An 18,841-nucleotide genomic window follows, 5' to 3' on the forward strand; every position below is an offset into this window, starting at 1 on the left:
GCCAACTTTTCACCTTAAACTTGTTGGCGAGCTTCGTTAGCGCCTGACTGACTGACTAAATACAGATTTTAAAGTAGACTCGAAGCTTCATAAAATCTCAATCAAAAATTGTTATAAAACCTCGATGTCAAATAAATATTTATTAAAACTAAAACAGGAATGCTACAGATTAAATGTTGCAAAATACATAATATATATTAGAGTCAAAAAATACAATCTTTCAGCTCTATCTTAAGATATCTAAATATTTTATATTAAAATTTCGCAGTATCAAACAGTCGTAATAACCATAAATTACTCATGTTGCAACTAAAACCTCAATCACCTAGTTCTCTTAATCATATAAGGTAATGCAATAAAGACGTAGATTAATCGAGACATTTACACTATATAATTAAAAGTTGCGCACGTAACATATAAATCTAAAATGTGAAAATATTTACAAATACATAATATATTTCTCTTTCAATGTAAATATCTTTAAAAATAGCGTTTAGTCTAAATTAATTATATAGATAACAATTATTATTGCAGTCTTTTAATAAAAATTTTTAAAATAAATTTTATTACGAAAAAAATTGAAAAAGTCATATTATGGCAACATTTTTAGAACCTAACAGCTCAAACAAAAAAAGCTTATGGTTAATCTAATTAATAGAAATAAATTATTAATATGAACTTTAAATATAATATAAATTGTTAACAATAACTATAAATAAATAACTTTGACACTCAATCTACGCTATAATTTCACAATTATAATTGGAAAACTAACTCGAATTACATCCAACAAATGATTTAATTCAAGATTTCAAATCAATGAACAGAAACGCGTGTCCGGCCTCTGTCTCTCTGTCGTGAGCAGTGAAAGGTATCTTAATTAAATCGATAGCAAGCTGCTTCCACTTAGATTAATTTTGCCACACCGAAGCCTCTCACGATCTCTCTACCTCGTTTATACGGAAACAAACGCAATTCTTATCTTAGAGCCTATAAATGACTATTTTATATAATAATTTTTAATTAAATAAAAAGTAAGTGCTTAGAATCTATAGGGGGTTTGAAGGTGTAGCGAGTAACCTGGAAAGAGGAGACGAATGACGTGTCATTATGCTCTCTCGACACTTATATTCAAAAAATTGAAAAAATAAATTTTAGATAGAATATATATCTGTGTCTTAGTATCCCATAGCATTTTAAAGTAATGTTAAACTTTCAACTTTAACTATACTATATTATTATTTATATATTATTTGAAATAGAAAGTTTCGTTCAAAGTCTACTATAAAAGGGGTTATCGTACAAATATTTTAAATATATCAAAAAGCTGATCTTCTTTAAAAATATATAATTTTAGAAACAGATTCAGACAGACGGAACATATATCAATCAGTTTTTATATACATAAAATATAAAGCAATTAAGTATAATAATACTAATAATGAAGGGTGACAGGCACCCAAGGGCGCGGGTAACTTCCTTGATTTTGTAAATTGTTTTTTTGTTTGTTTTTATCGGAAATTACCTTTTAAATTTTCCATGGCATATTAATGCGTATATATATATACAATATACATATTTTTTACGTAAGAGGTTGCTTGCAAAAACTTTTTGTTTTTCTTTAGTTTCATATATCAGACAATTTGCATATTTTATTTTATTAACGTAATTTTGAAGTTTCTGTTTCCCACAGAAGGATTTTATTATAGGAATATAGTGTCCTAACACTAGGTTCTCTTGCTATGTGAGGTATACAACTTGAAGCTAAAAAAAAATATATTCTTGTATAGTGGCACTATCCAAGATTTAAATTATATAAACAATATCTCATCTACATGCACTCATCACGAAATGCAAAACTAACATAAAGATATACATACATATTTATTCATATATATATATTGACAATGTTGCAGCTGTCAGTGGCCTGAATAATTTTAACATGGCATGTGACACACCGTTCTGTGCGTGCGACAGTGCGTTTATCTTTGTTAGATACTAATTACAATTTCAATTAGCTCTGGTACGTTTAGAAGGGTTCAATACTCGTATATTACTTTAACACCATCGTTTACATACAAAAATAGTAAGATATATGACTAAAAATATCGTCGGCTTAGAGTGAAAACCAGCTAAAACAATTCTTTGGTTTTTTCCTTATGTAATGTAATTTTATACCATTATTAATAAAAAAATACAAAGTCTATTTTTATTGTATTTCATATAGCACCGAATACAAATCAATTCTGGAAATTTTAATAATTAATTGTAGTTAATAAACTCATATTTTTTAAAAATATGTTTTATCACTCATAGTTATTTATTTAATAGCCTGCAGTAGGTTTACACTCTAAGCCGATGATATTGCATCTAAGAAGAATAAAACTCTGTGTCAAATAGAGGTAGTTTTAGCGCTTGCGGCGTCGTGTAGTCTCCGCCTGTGGCACACACACACCCGTCGCCACGTAAGGTGCGTACAGGACTGGACATTTACATAAATACATGTAAATATATAGAAATTTACATTTTCTATATTTGACAACATTTACTATAGTATATTATCTAAAGATAAAGATAACTTTTGTATATAAAATTTTTATCTCTCTTAGAGGTAATTATTTGTAATATTTAGTTAGTTATTAAATATGTACAAAATCATAGGATATCGTTCACAAATCGCCTATATTAAACCTTCCAAAGTTATATTAGTTGGTTATTTTCGGTTAACTTCGTTGTAATTAAATCAAATTACGCTCAATCTAAACGTAAACTGTTATAAAATAACGAGACTAGAAAACTGCTAACTAGGCTGAATGTGAACGTATCGGCGTGTCTTAGAATAGTTTACATTCTATTACCAACATTTATTATCTTTAATAAGCTACTCATCACCCGTATGTGATGATGATTACACCAATTACTAACTTTAAAAAAACTAGCTATGCTCTACTATAATAGAGGTCTCTACCCCATAATGGATAGTAATTGGCGATTAAATGCTATTAATATATAATAAAAAAGCGGTTTAACACGGTTCAATCTAAACGCACCCTAACAGAGTGCGTTGCCAAGAAGTCTGCCGCGACGCACGCACACATGCGCACTAATGTGAAACTCGATACACGCACACTAGCCGCGGGGAAATCAGTCGACCTGCGCGTACGCAATGTTAAAAAGGCCCTATATACATTTAGTTGAATATACTATGTTTCTTTATGAAAATTTAATTTATTTGTTTTGTAATATTTTTAATAAAAAAAATCGTTTGAACGTTCTCGCAAAAATAGTATTATTTAGTACGATCTGTAAGATACGATTGTCATTGAATTTAAAATGGCTGATAATTTAAAATGTAATTTACGCATCCGTTTCTCAAAATAGGATCATTGCACATCTATATTTCAGAAATGAAACGACGATATGTCAGTTGTTTCCTTTTGATATTACGGTTCCATTAAATATTACGCGTGTGGCAAGCTTTTAAAGTTCAAAGATGTAATAATATAAATAATCTGTGCCAAATCAAAATGAAAGTTAACATCAAGAGTTATAGTATCATTATTTACAGAAAATAAATTTAAATATTTATATCTTTATCTGTGTGTATTTATTTATTTTTATCTGTCGTAACTTAAGGTTATTAAATTATTTATACGCTACAAACTTCTTATATATTTTCCCGCTATATATTGCGCCTGATTTGAATCTTAACATAAGATTGCTTATTTGGGTCAGATATTCGATATCCCCTATAGAGTCTCCGCGAAGGGCGGCTGAGTGATTGATGCTTATATAAATGATAAATTAAAGGAACAACTATTATTCATTGTCGAGAAATGCATAGTGCATTGTCTTATTGTACCTCGGACCTCGGTATCTGTATGTGATAAATTAATAGTCATCTACATACATACATAAGTGTGAGTTAAGTATTTATTCTAATGGTAAACGTGTTATTATTTATTCCATAAATAGAATTATAATTTATTGTGTAATATTTTTTATTCATTTATCTCAGTTAATATTGTAAAATGGAAGAGGAAGAATGGAAGATGGAGAATGATTAAGCACGGTAATCTCAGGAACTACTGGTTTGATTTGAAATTGATTGATTCTTTTTGTATATATAGGAACTTTTTGAAAAAATATATACTATATATATAGCTTTACTTAACTACTATAAATGTCAATATTACAACTTAACAAGTGAGTATTTCAAAATGTCGTTATGCAAAAGGAAAAGAAAATTGTTAATATATTTATAAACGAAGTACCTAGTTAGATAGTCTCTAGACAGAGTGGAGGACATCCCTTAAGCTATAAATTGTCACATGAAACGCTCTAAAAATAAATTCGACAGATGATCGTGTTTATTAAAATTGATAAAGTACTTTAGTAAGTGCCTTATATTTAGATTTTATATTTTTGTTATCAATTTATACGAATATATTTAAATATTCGTTATTTTTTTATTTCCATGTGTAAAAGCTGCAACTTTAAATCTCTTTTAAATAATAATAACTTAACCTACTTCTTAAAATTTGAAGAAATTTATGAAATTCTCTAAACAGAATGAAATTATGGAATATCTGGTTAAATCAATATAATTTCTTAAGTAGAAACTAGACCGATCCATCAATTTATTTTTTCCACCTACCTTATAATGTGAAAAACAATGATAAAAATATATCAAACTTGAAATAGATTCAAAGTATATATCTTATTGCTTAGTTATCACAGAAGGCGGGTTTATTTCTCTTGTTAAAGCAGTCAACACTAGAGTTTATAGCAACATGTAATAATAAGTTAACAACTTTATATCAATTGCCTCAAGTCTCAACGCTCCATCCCTATGAATACTGAAATCATTAATTTATCTTCATGGTTATATCTAGTTTAGGTTTCTTTTTTTTTTTGACACTGTATCTCGCTCATAGCAGGCAAAGGGAACCTGGGAGTGTAGTGTTGAGACACTTCATTCTCATTAACGAAATATTTCATTTAATCGAGTAAGAATTGAACCCTTGTTCTCCTGCGCCGTGGACGGAACAGTCTTATAAAACATTCAAATTAAAAGTTATAATCTATTTATAGAAATAGAACTGAAGTATTTGTCTGTAGCTTTTAATGAAAAACAGCTTCACGCTTTTTACCGCACAGCAGGAGGCAGGAACCTAAGGCAGGAAGTAGTAAGGCACTCTGTTCTATACTTTCCGCCAAATTTTCCTATTTCCTTTCGCATTGTCTAATGAAAACAATTAAAAACAATCGAATTTGTCTCTCAGAATTAACAACTCTACAAACTATTTTTAAAATTATTGCACAAAAAAAACTAGGTCAATTTCCATATTTTCAGTTGCAAGAACACACACAATAGTCCTACCTATATACGAGTAAATATACGTATATTTCATTATACTACGTATATGTGAGTGGCATGCGTGCGAGTCCTCACATTATTCAAAGCGAATAGCATTGAAAGTACGTTGACACGGCCGACGCAAACAATAGTACACGTCCATCACTCGTTATTTATATTAAAATGCTATAAATTCTATTGCAACTAACTCTATTTAACTTGATTGTTGCATCTCTCTCGCAAGTGGGTTTTTGATTTTGAATAGCTTTGAATTGTTATTGGAAATAAATTTATATTTCTTCTTGTTTCATTGGCATGTGGCAGTCTAGACGGTGTTTTATTAAGCTTAAAAAGAAAACTGATGAAGTTTGCGTTTATTAAGCATAATATAAACGGATATCGAAATTGATGTAATAAAATTAAAAATCAAAGCTTTTTTACTTACATATTGTAATATTTAATTGTTTCTATTATAATTTGAAATCACTTTTTGAGAGAAAGTAGAATTTTTATATGTATAATATTGCAGACTGCGGCCTCGGTATCTGACCGGCATCGAACCCGCGTCGTCTCGAGGCCCTGCCGAATCACGAAATAAATATAGTGCGTTACATTTATCTCACATCTCCTTTTAATGTGCGAATATATATCATCTGGCCGTGACTTTGATATACATATGTATGTTGTATTTATTGTGAAAATTATAAATATAGTTACTTATTTTAAAGGGATATGATTGATATTTGGCTATAGCAAGCCATTCCACAGTGACAATTTTAATACTGGGAATAGATTTCATATTAGGACAATAGGACATTGTTCTTGACCAATAATTATTAATGATAAAAAAATATTAATAATGAGACATAAATAACCACATTATATTTTTTCTTAATTTCAATTTATAAATAACAATCGTAACTCATCACTCTCGATTTGGCGCCATTATATTTACACAGATTAAAAAAATCAAATCCCAAAATATAATTTTAGAAATTATTCCTAATAAAATAAATTCTATTTATTTAAGATATCTCGTACTACTGGCTAATATAAATATTTAACCCATAAAATATGAAATACTAAAATTAATATTTATTTTATATAAATTAATTTACATAACATGTTTCAAATGCGAACGTTACAAACCATAAAAAGTTAATAAGATTTTAATTATTGTATATATTTCTTTAATTCGTCTAGAACAATCTTATTTATGAATGGGATGCCCACACACTCGGCGCGTGAATGAAAAATTATTAAACTTTCCAAGTGATAAGAGTACATTTGGAGAATTGCCAGGCTTAAAGCTCTCGCAGAACATCCAAGGATTGTTTAGCAATAAATAAAAAGTTAATGTTTCTGACCAGACGGCGTTGACAACTTTACTTATTTGCCAGACGATATAACAAGATTAGAAAATCACGTCTGAGACGCCAATTATTTTATATTTTGAAATGATCAAATAGATAAATGAGTCGCTACAGATACTGCATAAAAGTTTACTTCAAAATTAGAAAATTTATACGTAAACAACACATTTTCGTTACCTTTATTATAACTACTATTTAATATAAATAATGTAATTACAAAGTAATCATATAATTAAATTATATTAATAGGCGTAAGAACGTAGACAAATAAAAACGTTGCTAAGAAAAGATTATTTATATAATATGTTAATGAAGATGTTATTGACCTCATCAGCTGTTTGAGATGGATATGGTTTTTTTAAGTAAAAAAAATATAACACAGGTAAATTTATATAATTGTAGTCAAAATCTTCTCTGTCTTAATTACTATGTTTGAACTATTTCAACATACAAGCGGTCTTGTGAGTAGGCGAGTAAAGCCTTATTCAAAAATTAGCTTACTTATTAATTTATATTTTTATTTTCAGATTCTTATCTAATTCTAGAAATTTCATTTCTAATTTATAGTTCTATAATATTCTAATTAAATTATAAAATCCTATATATAAAAAAAAACACAATTTTGTCAAGGTTCGCGGGCTCATGTGGGTCAGTGACTCTAAACAGGTTTAGCAGATATTACGCAATGTACACAATAGTATATCGTGATCTCAAGTAGCGTTCACATTACGCAGGTGATATATTGTCATAGGTAATCATAAAATACAATTAAAATGATATTAATAAACTATAATAAAAAAGAATTAATAAGACTAGAATAATTATAAATTGACTCAAAGACTAGAATCTGTGTCTTAAAAACGTAAAACATATGTCATCGTGATTTGGCGCCAATGGCTTTTGAAACATCCTACTGAGGGGTTAGGTTTTATTTTAGGAAATAAAACTAAAAATGTTAAATAAATTAGAAATTTCACAAGATCAAAGACAGCAGACGCGTTGCTTTAATTATTATTAGTGGTGCATAATTTTGGCGGCACTCGACGACATGACACATTTATCACTCGAAGGTACGTGTTGCAGATATTGCCATTTATTATATTTATATTAAATATCCGTAGAAAATAAATTTCACGCAACTAAAAAGTTTCATATTTTCGTTTATTATTGATTTCTTAGAAACTGTAAGATACATACTTAATGTCTTAACAAATATCTATGACTAATATATGATAGATTGTATTACCTTCACTCATTAAGATAATATGCGGATATTCTATAAATAACAAAAAACTAACAGAACTGAGTTATATAAATAATTGCAATAATGAATTCTCTCGATATTGATTCATGGGTTTTATTTAAAGCATTATTTTGTAATTAGACCGCGTTTACGTCAACACTGTAGGTATTTTTGTTATAGTAGTGCATTTGTTTTGTTTGCGGTTTCCTCTAAAGTGTGCCGTAACCGAAGTCATTCATAATGTACCTATTATAAGATAAAGACAGTTCTCGTTCAATTTATTTAATTCGCTTGTTTTGAAAGGTAATAAGTATAGCTTAAAAGTTATCGGTAAATATTATCAGGTTAGTCTCTTCATACTTTTTCTATCGACTTATAAAATCATTGAGGACAATTTAAATAAATAAAAGTAACTTTTAACAAAAAAATATGTTAAAAGTTATTAAATATACAAAAAAAATCAACTTGTGCGCATATTAGGGTAGTCAAAGGAACCTCGAGTGATAAGACCCTCCGAAGAACAGAATAGAAAACAATTTTTAAGACATTGCCTGTTAAGTGCTGTTCACAAATTATACTTAAAAATTCAGTTTAATTTTAATAAATTTATAATAACTATGAACTTTAATTGTCACAGATTATTATATTTTACGTGTATTCTCGGAACGTGGCATTAATTATTTACCATTTACATAATGCCTGTAAGAATTGTTGGCATCCGCTTCCTCTAGTCTTGTCTGTTTCCGGTTTGCGACACATTAAGTGCAATTACGTTGACGGTATAAAGGGACATTCTTACATATTTTATTTAAAAATATTACCTACTAGCTAGTACTGTTTATACAAATATTTATTTCAATTTCTTTTTACCCGACTGCGACGAAGCCTAAAGGAGGATTATGTTTTAGCGAGGTTATTCAGTTCCTTTGTTAGATCTCATATTAGTTATTTCCTAAATTAATTCATTTAATAATACAAAGTTGACGTTATATAACACAAAATAACATCCATTTTTTTTGTCTCCATAGAAATTTCGACATTTCAAATTATGAAAATATTGCGTGCTGTAATTGTAAAATTATTAGCCATTTCTATATTAGCCCACCTATGGCTAACTCTACAAAAGGGTATTATTATATATCTCTCGTAATCCAAGGCCCACCTGTGCGGTTCAACGCCACTAGACCCGACCAGTCTGGTCTGGTTATTTTAGCCCAACATGTATTTACACCCACCACGCCAAATAACACGCGATTCAGAACCTTATTTCCTTATAAATAATAACTAATTTCATTTATATTTTTTTAAATGAAAGGCTGCCGCCAAGCGCCGTTTGCGTATTTATTTTATTTTTCAATCCGTATCTGTCCGGACGTTTGCGATTAATACTGATGCGTGAGAGTGGATGCTACTTACATACTTACGAGTATGTATTATAGTTTAGGAGTGAGCTATTTTTGTACATTGTTTCTGCTGATATAGATTAGTTTCTTTTAAAGCTCACAAAAATTTTAATATTTTTTTAAAAATTAAAGAAGATCTACTTATTTTTCTTCAGACGCCTTCAGAATTCGGCCGAAAGGTTCCCTCGGTCATAATTAAATACTTGTAAACATTTAAATTATTTATTAGTATGAAACAAATGTTATTGATAGTTTGTGAGAAGAATTCGCACAATAAAAGTATGACGCTTGTAAGTTTTGACATCGATTATTACTAGCATCCTTTTTTGTTTGATTAAATATTATATAGCCTAGTCTATAATAAATGAGGTCTTCATAGTGCAGGGACACAAGCATGTGACCTTAAGCATGACGGTTGTAAGATCGATTCTTACTTGGGAGAATAAAATATTTAATATTTTCAAATGGTAATCCTTGCTCTAGTAACGAGGGAAAGCGCGGCGGAAAGTGGGTAAAGGCAACGTCGCGCTTTGCCGCGGTTTTTTTAACTATTTTCTAAGCTCGTTAAAATTTCATTAAAAACTACTATCTCCACATAAGACACAAGTTCCTATTTTTAAAAAAATATTTATTTTGATAGTTATTATGTAAATATTCAATTATATTTTTAATTTCCCAACTTTAGATAGATCTTTAGTTTAAAATGAAACTTGCGAAAGCCCACCGTTTAACGGCTTGCCGCCTGTCGTAATGTGAACGTAACGTGCGGTTTATGTAAACGAAAGGTGGTCTAGAATATTCCGAGCTTTCCTGCCTTCGAGGTGGAACAGTTTTCCAACACTTTTTACCCAGTACCTTAATAGGCCCTCGTCCTATAACCAGTTCATACCAGATATTTTACTATCGTACAGGGTGAGTCATATTGAACTTTCCGGTTTTGGAAGGACGTTGCACGAAGAAGGGAAGGAGTAGAAGGGTGGGGATGGTGTCATTAGACGCGCCATGACATGCAGTTTTAGTGTGAGCAATGGCTTGGTCGGGACAACATCGTGCGTTCGTAGTTGAAGAGTTTATTAAAAATGGCGGCTCCGTGATCACAACACAGCGTGCGTTCCGTTTACATTTTGCTATTGGTCGACGTGATCCCATTCCCACTGGACCAACAATCAGAAATTGGGTATCAAATTTTAGAGCAACATCATCAGCATTAAAAACAAGACCACAAGGCCGAATTAGGACGTCAACGTCAGCGGAAAACGTGGATAGAGTGCGGGCTTCAATTCAACAATCCCCTCGGCGTTCTGTTCGGAAACATGCCGCTTCACTAGGATTATCTTTCAGTAGTGTCCGCAGAATACTGCATAGAGACCTTAAATTTCACCCATACAAGATTCAGGTAGTGCAAGAATTAACAGTTAGAGACTTAGACACACGAACAAATTTATGCCGCGACATTCAGCAGATCCCCCGCACTGCTGTTTTGATCTTCAGTGATGAGGCACATTTTCACCTCGCCGGAACTGTCAACAAACAGAATTTTCGATACTGGGCTGAGAATAACCCACGAAACCTACACGAACGACCACTTCACAGCCCTCGAGTGACAGTGTGGTGCGCTATTGCAGAGTTTGGTGTGTGGGGTCCCTATTTTTTTGAAGAAGATGGTCAAGTCGTCACAGTTACCTCTGCTCGGTATTGCGACATGCTTGAAACTTTTCTGAAACCGAAATTGGAGGAATTAACGCAGAATCATGACAACGATAACATCTGGTTCCAACAAGATGGTGCTACAGCCCATACATCCAGGCGTTCAATGGAAATCCTGCGACAAATGTTTCCCGGTCATCTCATTTCTTTGCGAGGTGACGTTGGGTGGCCGCCGAGATCACCTGATTTAACCCCCTGCGATTTCTTTCTCTGGGGTTACCTGAAGGAAAAGGTGTACACGCATCGTCCCCGAACCATCGATGAACTGAAGGCTGCAATCAGGGAAGAAATCAATGCTATTCCGCTGAATATGACTCGACGAGTAATGGACAACTTCCGGGAAAGGCTTCAGTAGTGTGTGGTCAATGGAGGTAGACATTTACAGGATATCATTTTTAAAACCAACTAAATTAAAACTGCATGTTATGTGCTTTCAAACAATAAAATAATTTTTACTGCATGTCGCTTTGTTTTTAATACACACCTTATTGAAATCGGAAAGTTCAATATGACTCACCCTGTATAAAATTCCTTTTCACTTACTCAGCCGAATAATAGTAAAACAATGATATATGCAAATTTATCGATATTTATATTCGACGCACGCGCAACAATGCATAGTACAGTTAGAACAACAAAGCATTACAACATATACATAATGGCGCATTACGTAAACGGGAAAAACTGAAAAATACAAATTACTTATTTATATAATTAGATGCCGTCGTAGCGCAACGGCACAGAGTTTGATTGTAAACGCGATGGTTGTGGGTTCGATGCGCAATCGAGGGAATCATTATATTTTAATTATTTTCATTTTCCCTCGCGGCGTTAAGTTCTGCCACTCAACACGTAAGGTCTCGGAAACAAGGCATAATATAAGAACTGATTCCTTTGTCTACTCTGCTATACGATAAGAACCTGCGAGTTGCTACTTTTCTATCAATATATTCCATATTTTTTACGATATATGAACCAAAATAAATCGATTAACCTAAATTCACATAAATATACGAGTATATGGTTTTATACGGTCATTATTATAAACCAACAATATTTATAGAACTATTATTACAAATAATCCAAATCAATACATTTAAATATTACGTCAGTGACCTAAGGTTACGTAAACAGTTTACCTCGTGGGTGTGCGCGCGCGCAGACTGCGAGGCGCTGTCACCACAGTCCAGTCCAGGCCAGGCCAGCACCGGGTGCCGCATTCAAATGTAATAATATATATTATTATTGCGTCTTTTACTTATGTGATACGAATATATTTACTTGAATTTGTTGTTTATGCTGCTATTGTAGAGGCATCCGGGTGAATATTCTTCTAGGGTTTATTTGTTTGTATAGAATATTAGTTGTTTTACATTGAAACATTTATTGATATAAAGAAACAATATGTTTCATACTTAAATTGTATTACAAATTTATGCTATGTTGAGGACGTAGTGACTCAATGTCACAGCTTGACTGTAAACGCAGCGGTTTTTGGGTTCCATCTGGGAAGATGGAATGAATTGATTCCATTTCCTCGCTCTGGTCAGAGAGGCAAAGCACGGTGTTGAGTTACGCTGCTCAGCATGCAATATTCGGAAACTTTGCGAAATGGAGGAATGCTAGGTTCCCCTTGTATTGCCAAAGAAGTAATTTCTAAATATTACAACCACTTATGCTACAAGCTTTGGAAAATAAAAAGATAATTAAAGCATACACCAATACTTAAGTCGGAATTAATATGCAATAAATTAAAGAAAACATTTTAAAAAGGTAAATTTAGTGGCAAACGACGGTAATTACACGCAAACGACACTCCTTGTAGGGATCAATCGAGAAACAAGTATTAATCGTATTTATGCAAATTAATACATATATAAGTTGTTAATTATAATTTACGCGTCAGGTTTTGCAACAAAAACTAGTTGGTGCTGTTCCGAACTGGTAGATCTGTAAACACAGAAGTCGTTCATAAGATTTAAGTTTTGAAACTTATTTATAGCTTTTTTTTTCATCTTCACATTCCGCATGTAGAAGGAAAGGCAGAGAGCCTAGAATGAAGACACTAATTTTTACTTTCCGCCCGAATTCTGAAGGTATTTAATTTTTTTCATTTGCTCGCTCTGGTAACAAACGGGCCAAGCGCGGCATTGAGTTCCGCCACTCAAAACGCACTGTCTCCAGAATTTTTCGAAAGGTGGGGAACGGACAAGTCTGGGTTCCCAGGTTCCTTCTGACTACCCTCCGCACATAGCAGGATAGAGAGGATACAGAAAAATATTACTTTCTTAATTGTAATACAAACAAAGCATTACGTATAGTATACAGTTCATTCAGATCAACGAGAATCGAGATCATAACGAGAAGTATTACTCAAATATAATTGAGTGAACTATAATTATTTTGAGGGACGACGTCTGACTAAGAGACTAATGAAGACAATTGCACTTTGAAACACAGTAAGTTATTTTTAACTTTTCCAATTAAACCATAGCTTCCATGAAATATTTTTTTATGGGAACTTTAGAGATGAGAAATATGATCTGTCGATATGTAGGTATTATATTTATATTTTATTTATATTTCCAAGTAACTTAATAGAAAGTTATAAGGGAATGTCTCAATAGAAAGCTATAGTTCTAAAAAAAGGAAATGTGTACGAGAAAATTATAGTGTTTTTAGTTTTTTTTTTCAAGATTGATTTAGATAAACCGTAAGATGACTGGTGTTTACAGTCGTTAATAATTTGTACGTACTATGGGGAGTTATATTAAATATGGTGGTTAAGTTACGAATCAAAATAGAACGAAAACGTCACACGTTATTTAATCAAATATCTTATATTCTGAACATGATAATTAGAGATAGAGACATTAGTATGTATAATTTGTAAGATTTTGCATAAATTTGCAATTATCTAGTCTTAAATTTCATCGGACATCGAAAACTTTTTATCTTCTGGTATCGTATGAACCTACTTTTAAGTGAGAAACCATTTATCAATTGAGTAAGAGAAATTTTCAGTGAACTTTTTCGCTTTTAAATTTGAACACTTCATTGCTATACCTAATCATATTTTTTAACTTTGCTATATTAAGTCAGAAATTCAGATATTTTCGACATCAGAGCGAACAAATGAAAATTAAATAAATAATTTAATTTCACTTAGAGTAGGAATCGAATCTACAACTTGTCGCGTTTACAGTCACACGCTGATGCCCCTAGGCCATGACCGTCCTCAATTATGTACATAAAATGACCTTTAATAACCTCACAATCCAACAATCAAAGGTCACACAAAACACAAATGAACTGTTTGAACTGTTGGAAATTTCAAGAATGTCCCCAATTTGTATGAAGTATGTTACATACTTTATAAGTTTTTGCTCTGGTTTTTGAATGACGCTCCACAGTCGGCAGGAATCTCGAGGTGAGCGTGTGCGTTGCGATCGAATGGCATGACAATCATTTAATTTCTCAACAACTGTGACACACACAGAGTAAGGGCCATGTTTTATTGAGCTCGTTGTACGCACGTTTAGAATATTTTATATATACAAAATTCATATATTCTATTGAAAATAACCAAAATGGAGGGTGCTTGTATGTTGATAAAAATATAAACATCTATCAGCCATTTAACATACAATGTCACCAGATTTCGGCGGAAACTGTCTTAATAGGAACGAGCAATAGAACACTAGGTGCCCAGAACCTACCCTGCAGAACATAACATGAAGCTACAAAAAATATGTTTTACCATATTACTAATTATTCAATAAACTGTCCAAATTAGACCAAAAATATCGTTGCTAACGGCAAAAAGGCTTAAAAACTCTTTCCTCTCCCTTTGAAGAAAGTGTTTCTTAAATTACTCATACTTATGTAATTTAATATTTTTCCAAGATTTTCCTGCATTCTTATCTAACTAGTAACTGTGACCCAGTTCGCCGCACGTGGCTAATTACGCTCATTGGACAGTGCGACCTGGCGGCTGGCCTCCTAACTCTTAATTGATACAAATTGTATATATCCCATACAATTGCATATATCGATTGTATTTTTAATTTCGACTTCATTAATTAAAATAATATTAAATAAGTTATGTAAGTTTTGAATAAGTTCCCTAATAATACCTAATTGGTCTTTTTCATTGGTTATCTTAATTTAGAAATGAAAATAAATCATTTATATGGAACCATAATGAAGCTTGAGTTATCTACCAATTCTAAATTTTAATGGAGTATTGCATACAATAATAATTTATGTCATAACATAAATGAAAACAAAATAAATACTTGAACGCCAAACATTGAATAATCTTCTCTGCCTTGTGAGAATTATTGGATAATCTAGTTCTAACTTTAGCGAACCTAGGAAGTGATAGGTCACGAAAATCTAAGGTCAGATGCTCGGACGTCGTGATGAAGGTTGACAATATGGCGGCTTCCGACCGTATTGTTTTGTGAATGGAATTAATATGGATTGACACTTGTGGTAGATAAATCTAGGAATTAGCAATTGTTATAAGACTCCTTAATTTAACATACGACGGGGGCGTACGTGGGGGTCCCAGGTTTTCCCTCGTAACCTACTACGTGCGGGAAACTAGAACTGGGGGATTGGAAAGTGTGAAACAGGTTGGCTTAATATTAGGTTCCCTCTGCATACCTTGTGACTCCTTAATAGTAACATACGGTGTGAAATTAAAAAATATATAATAACAATCTTGAACACAGAACCCTATTATTAAAGTTGCTTTAATAGAGCCGTACGCGAAATCGATTTGCAATCTAAATGTCGATACAAACATTATGGCTTAATATACAAGAATAGACATTCAATTTCAATTCATATAAATGTCAAATGTCATGGCATTTTGCAAACATGGATTCCAATATAATTTTATAAAATCATTACTTACCTACGTATGCAAAAATTACTTTAGTTATTTATTGTTGTAGGTAACTTTTAGTAATAAAAATCTGTTTTATACTTCTCTTTATTATTTTAGTAAAGAGAATTTTAAAAATTAATCGTAAATAACAAGTTACAGCTAAAAATTGTAATTAATTTTCCATGGAAAATTTCAAAATTACGCATTTTCCTTAAACTCACACAGTGACTATCTTTGTAGCACATTTGTTGAGTTCTTTAACATCGATCGCGATTCGTGTATTCGATTCTTACTCGCGGACAAATTCATTTCTCTGCTCTGATAATACAAACCGCGGCGTTGAATTTCTCCGTAAATTCTCGAATCCGGGCGGAGAATGCAGAACTGACTGACTGAACTTGCCTTAACACTAGCTCTTCTCTACAAACCCTGCTATATACATAATATAAAATGATTTTTTTAATCTGGATAATACACAAGTCTAGTATTGCAAGGTATAAAAAAAATAATTCGCTGACAAAAGGATCAACAGTATATGGTTTAATGGTTTCTTCGACATTTCAACAAGTGGGTCAAGGGAGCTACATGCGACAATCTACGATCTATTATTGTTAGTGTCTTTTCATTGAAGTACATTACATATCTAACTATGAAATAGCTCATATCTTTCAAATTGCTTATCAATTTGTTCAGAAATTCAAATATAGGTTCCTAAATGAGACATTGAGAGATTGTTGAGACATTCTTCTCTATGGAGAACAAAATCAAAAGAACATCTTGCCAAAATGGGGAAATTAGGACTATTTATTCTCTCCAGTCCTACAGTCCTATTGCCAAGAAGACTCTACATCCTGTACATTAATATTCACTTAAAATATATAAACATGTATAACAAGATTTTAATAGAAATGCGAATATAAAATAACAGTTTCATATATCGATGGAAATTATCAATAAACATTTAATCTTACGCAAAGCCGTAGTAAGATCTTGTCGGCGTTCGGTGCCATTTGGTCTAAAAGCGACGGCAATTTTAATGGACCCACGTAACCAGTACTCCTCGAACCACTGGCCAGAGAAGGGAGGCCACGCAACGCTGGTCATTCTATAAGGATTTTCCATGTTTTTGCTGGCATTATAATTGATAATCTGGTAAACTGCTGCAACTGTCATTCACTGTGCAAAATCGCGCTATATAGCGAATTACAATTTTCTTGTATATTTTCCTGCTGTCCCACTAATTTTAAGTGATAAATTATTATGATTACTATTATAATTATGAAGCATAGATAACAAATCTATAATATATTCTTTAATCTGGCACAGACAAAAAACTAAATTATTGAAAATATTTATATTATAATATAGTATAATCTTTCCTTTTACTAAATGTATTCGTTGCGCAGGGGCATAACAGTGTGTGTGTAAACGCGACTGGTTGTGAGTTCGATTCTCATTCGAGAAAATAAAATATTTAATATTTTCAATTCTCTGCCATTCAACACGCAATGCTTCCAAAATTTGACAGAAAATGGGGAACGGAGTGTCCTAACACTAGGTACCCTCTGCATACACGCTCTGTGTGGGATACAGTGTAAAGCTGATTAATAATTATTAAAAAAACTATCATAGAATGCCACTACCTATTATTAAATGTTAGAAACAAGGTATCTAGGTGCTGCGATAAAGCGCAGGTGAGTGTAATTACGGGCAGCATTCTTTTATACAGCCCGCGTACACTTTTTATAAAAAGTAAAACTCGAAGCTGTACGCATTTCAGCCTAAGACAGTACAGGGTTACCGCGGCTCAGAAGAAATAAGGGGAAAAACCTCTGTAAGTGTCTGACGACTCTTTATGTATATGCTATTATTAAACAAATTAAGAATATTATATATAGGTATATTTTCAATAAATCACAAAATTAATTAATGCTATATAATATTTATCCTTAATATTGGAAAAGCCATTAAAAACGTTTCAAAATATTTAATTATAAATCGTTAAAACGGAAAGCGTAAAATATATCACCATTTATATATAGTAACTCCCATAAAATTAGCTTTTACCTGGTGTATTGCCCCTTAAAAAAAAATCAATACAAACTAGTAGTTCCTGAGCTTAAAGAGATCAACCAAACGAACTTTACCAAATAAGCTTTACAATATTATTATAGATTTAAGCAAAATATTGTATAATATTGATAGGCAACCCTATAATTTACTTGGGTGGCAGCCGAGCTGTCTAGCGACAGCGCATTGGTATGCGTGGAGTGCGTGTGAACGGAGCACACTGCTACTACCCCGTTAGATCTTATTTTTAATCTATATTTGCTAATATTTTTTTATTCTACCCTCCCTTTTTGTGCCTCAGATATTTGAAGGTAGTGCTCTATTGGTTTTATAATATTGTATTTTGTATTGCTAGCGTACTATATTGGGAAAGATTAGTTTTCTTGTGATATGTAGCATAAAAATGCGTACGTGACGGGTTTAGGTTCGGATCCCCACTTAGGGGAATGATTATGTGTGGAACGGTGTATTTTAACTAGGTTCCCTTTGTCTACTCTGATCTCTGCTATATACAGGGAAAGCGTGAAGCTAAAAAACGTTTTTTTTTATTCTTGTTATTTCCTTTTAATGAGATTTATGAGGCAAACGCGATATGCATCTTCATTACTCTATCTCGATTTTCACTTGGGTGGCTGCCGAGCTGTCTAGAGTCAGTATTTTTGTTTTATATGCGAGCGATGCGTGTGAACGACATTGTTCCCCCCATATTCCTTTGACTACAGACAGACAGACATTCCAAAACTATTAGGCCTACACTGTTGAAACTTTGGAGCCTAAGGGAGCCTAATG

General features: G+C 32.1%; 1 protein-coding gene across 5 annotated transcripts in view; it reads left to right on the forward strand.

Annotated features, from left to right (window-relative positions):
* Positions 1 to 18,841, forward strand: part of ITP (ion transport peptide) — a 66,378-nt gene that overhangs the window by 36,800 nt on the left and 10,737 nt on the right. Inside the window, exon 1 of one of the 5 annotated variants that reach the window (XM_085197655.1) lies at positions 7,667 to 7,802. The exons of the other annotated variants lie outside the window; for them this stretch is intronic. The gene's annotated coding sequence lies outside the window, so the exon portion shown is untranslated. Of the gene's footprint in view, positions 1 to 7,666; positions 7,803 to 18,841 lie in introns of those variants that run through there. 5 annotated transcript variants of the gene reach the window in all.

The sequence above is a fragment of the Heliconius melpomene genome, chromosome 14 (genome assembly GCF_056956725.1).
Source record: "Heliconius melpomene rosina isolate 202511_hmr_F chromosome 14, ASM5695672v1, whole genome shotgun sequence".
In the NCBI taxonomy this organism is placed as follows: domain Eukaryota; kingdom Metazoa; phylum Arthropoda; class Insecta; order Lepidoptera; family Nymphalidae; genus Heliconius; species Heliconius melpomene.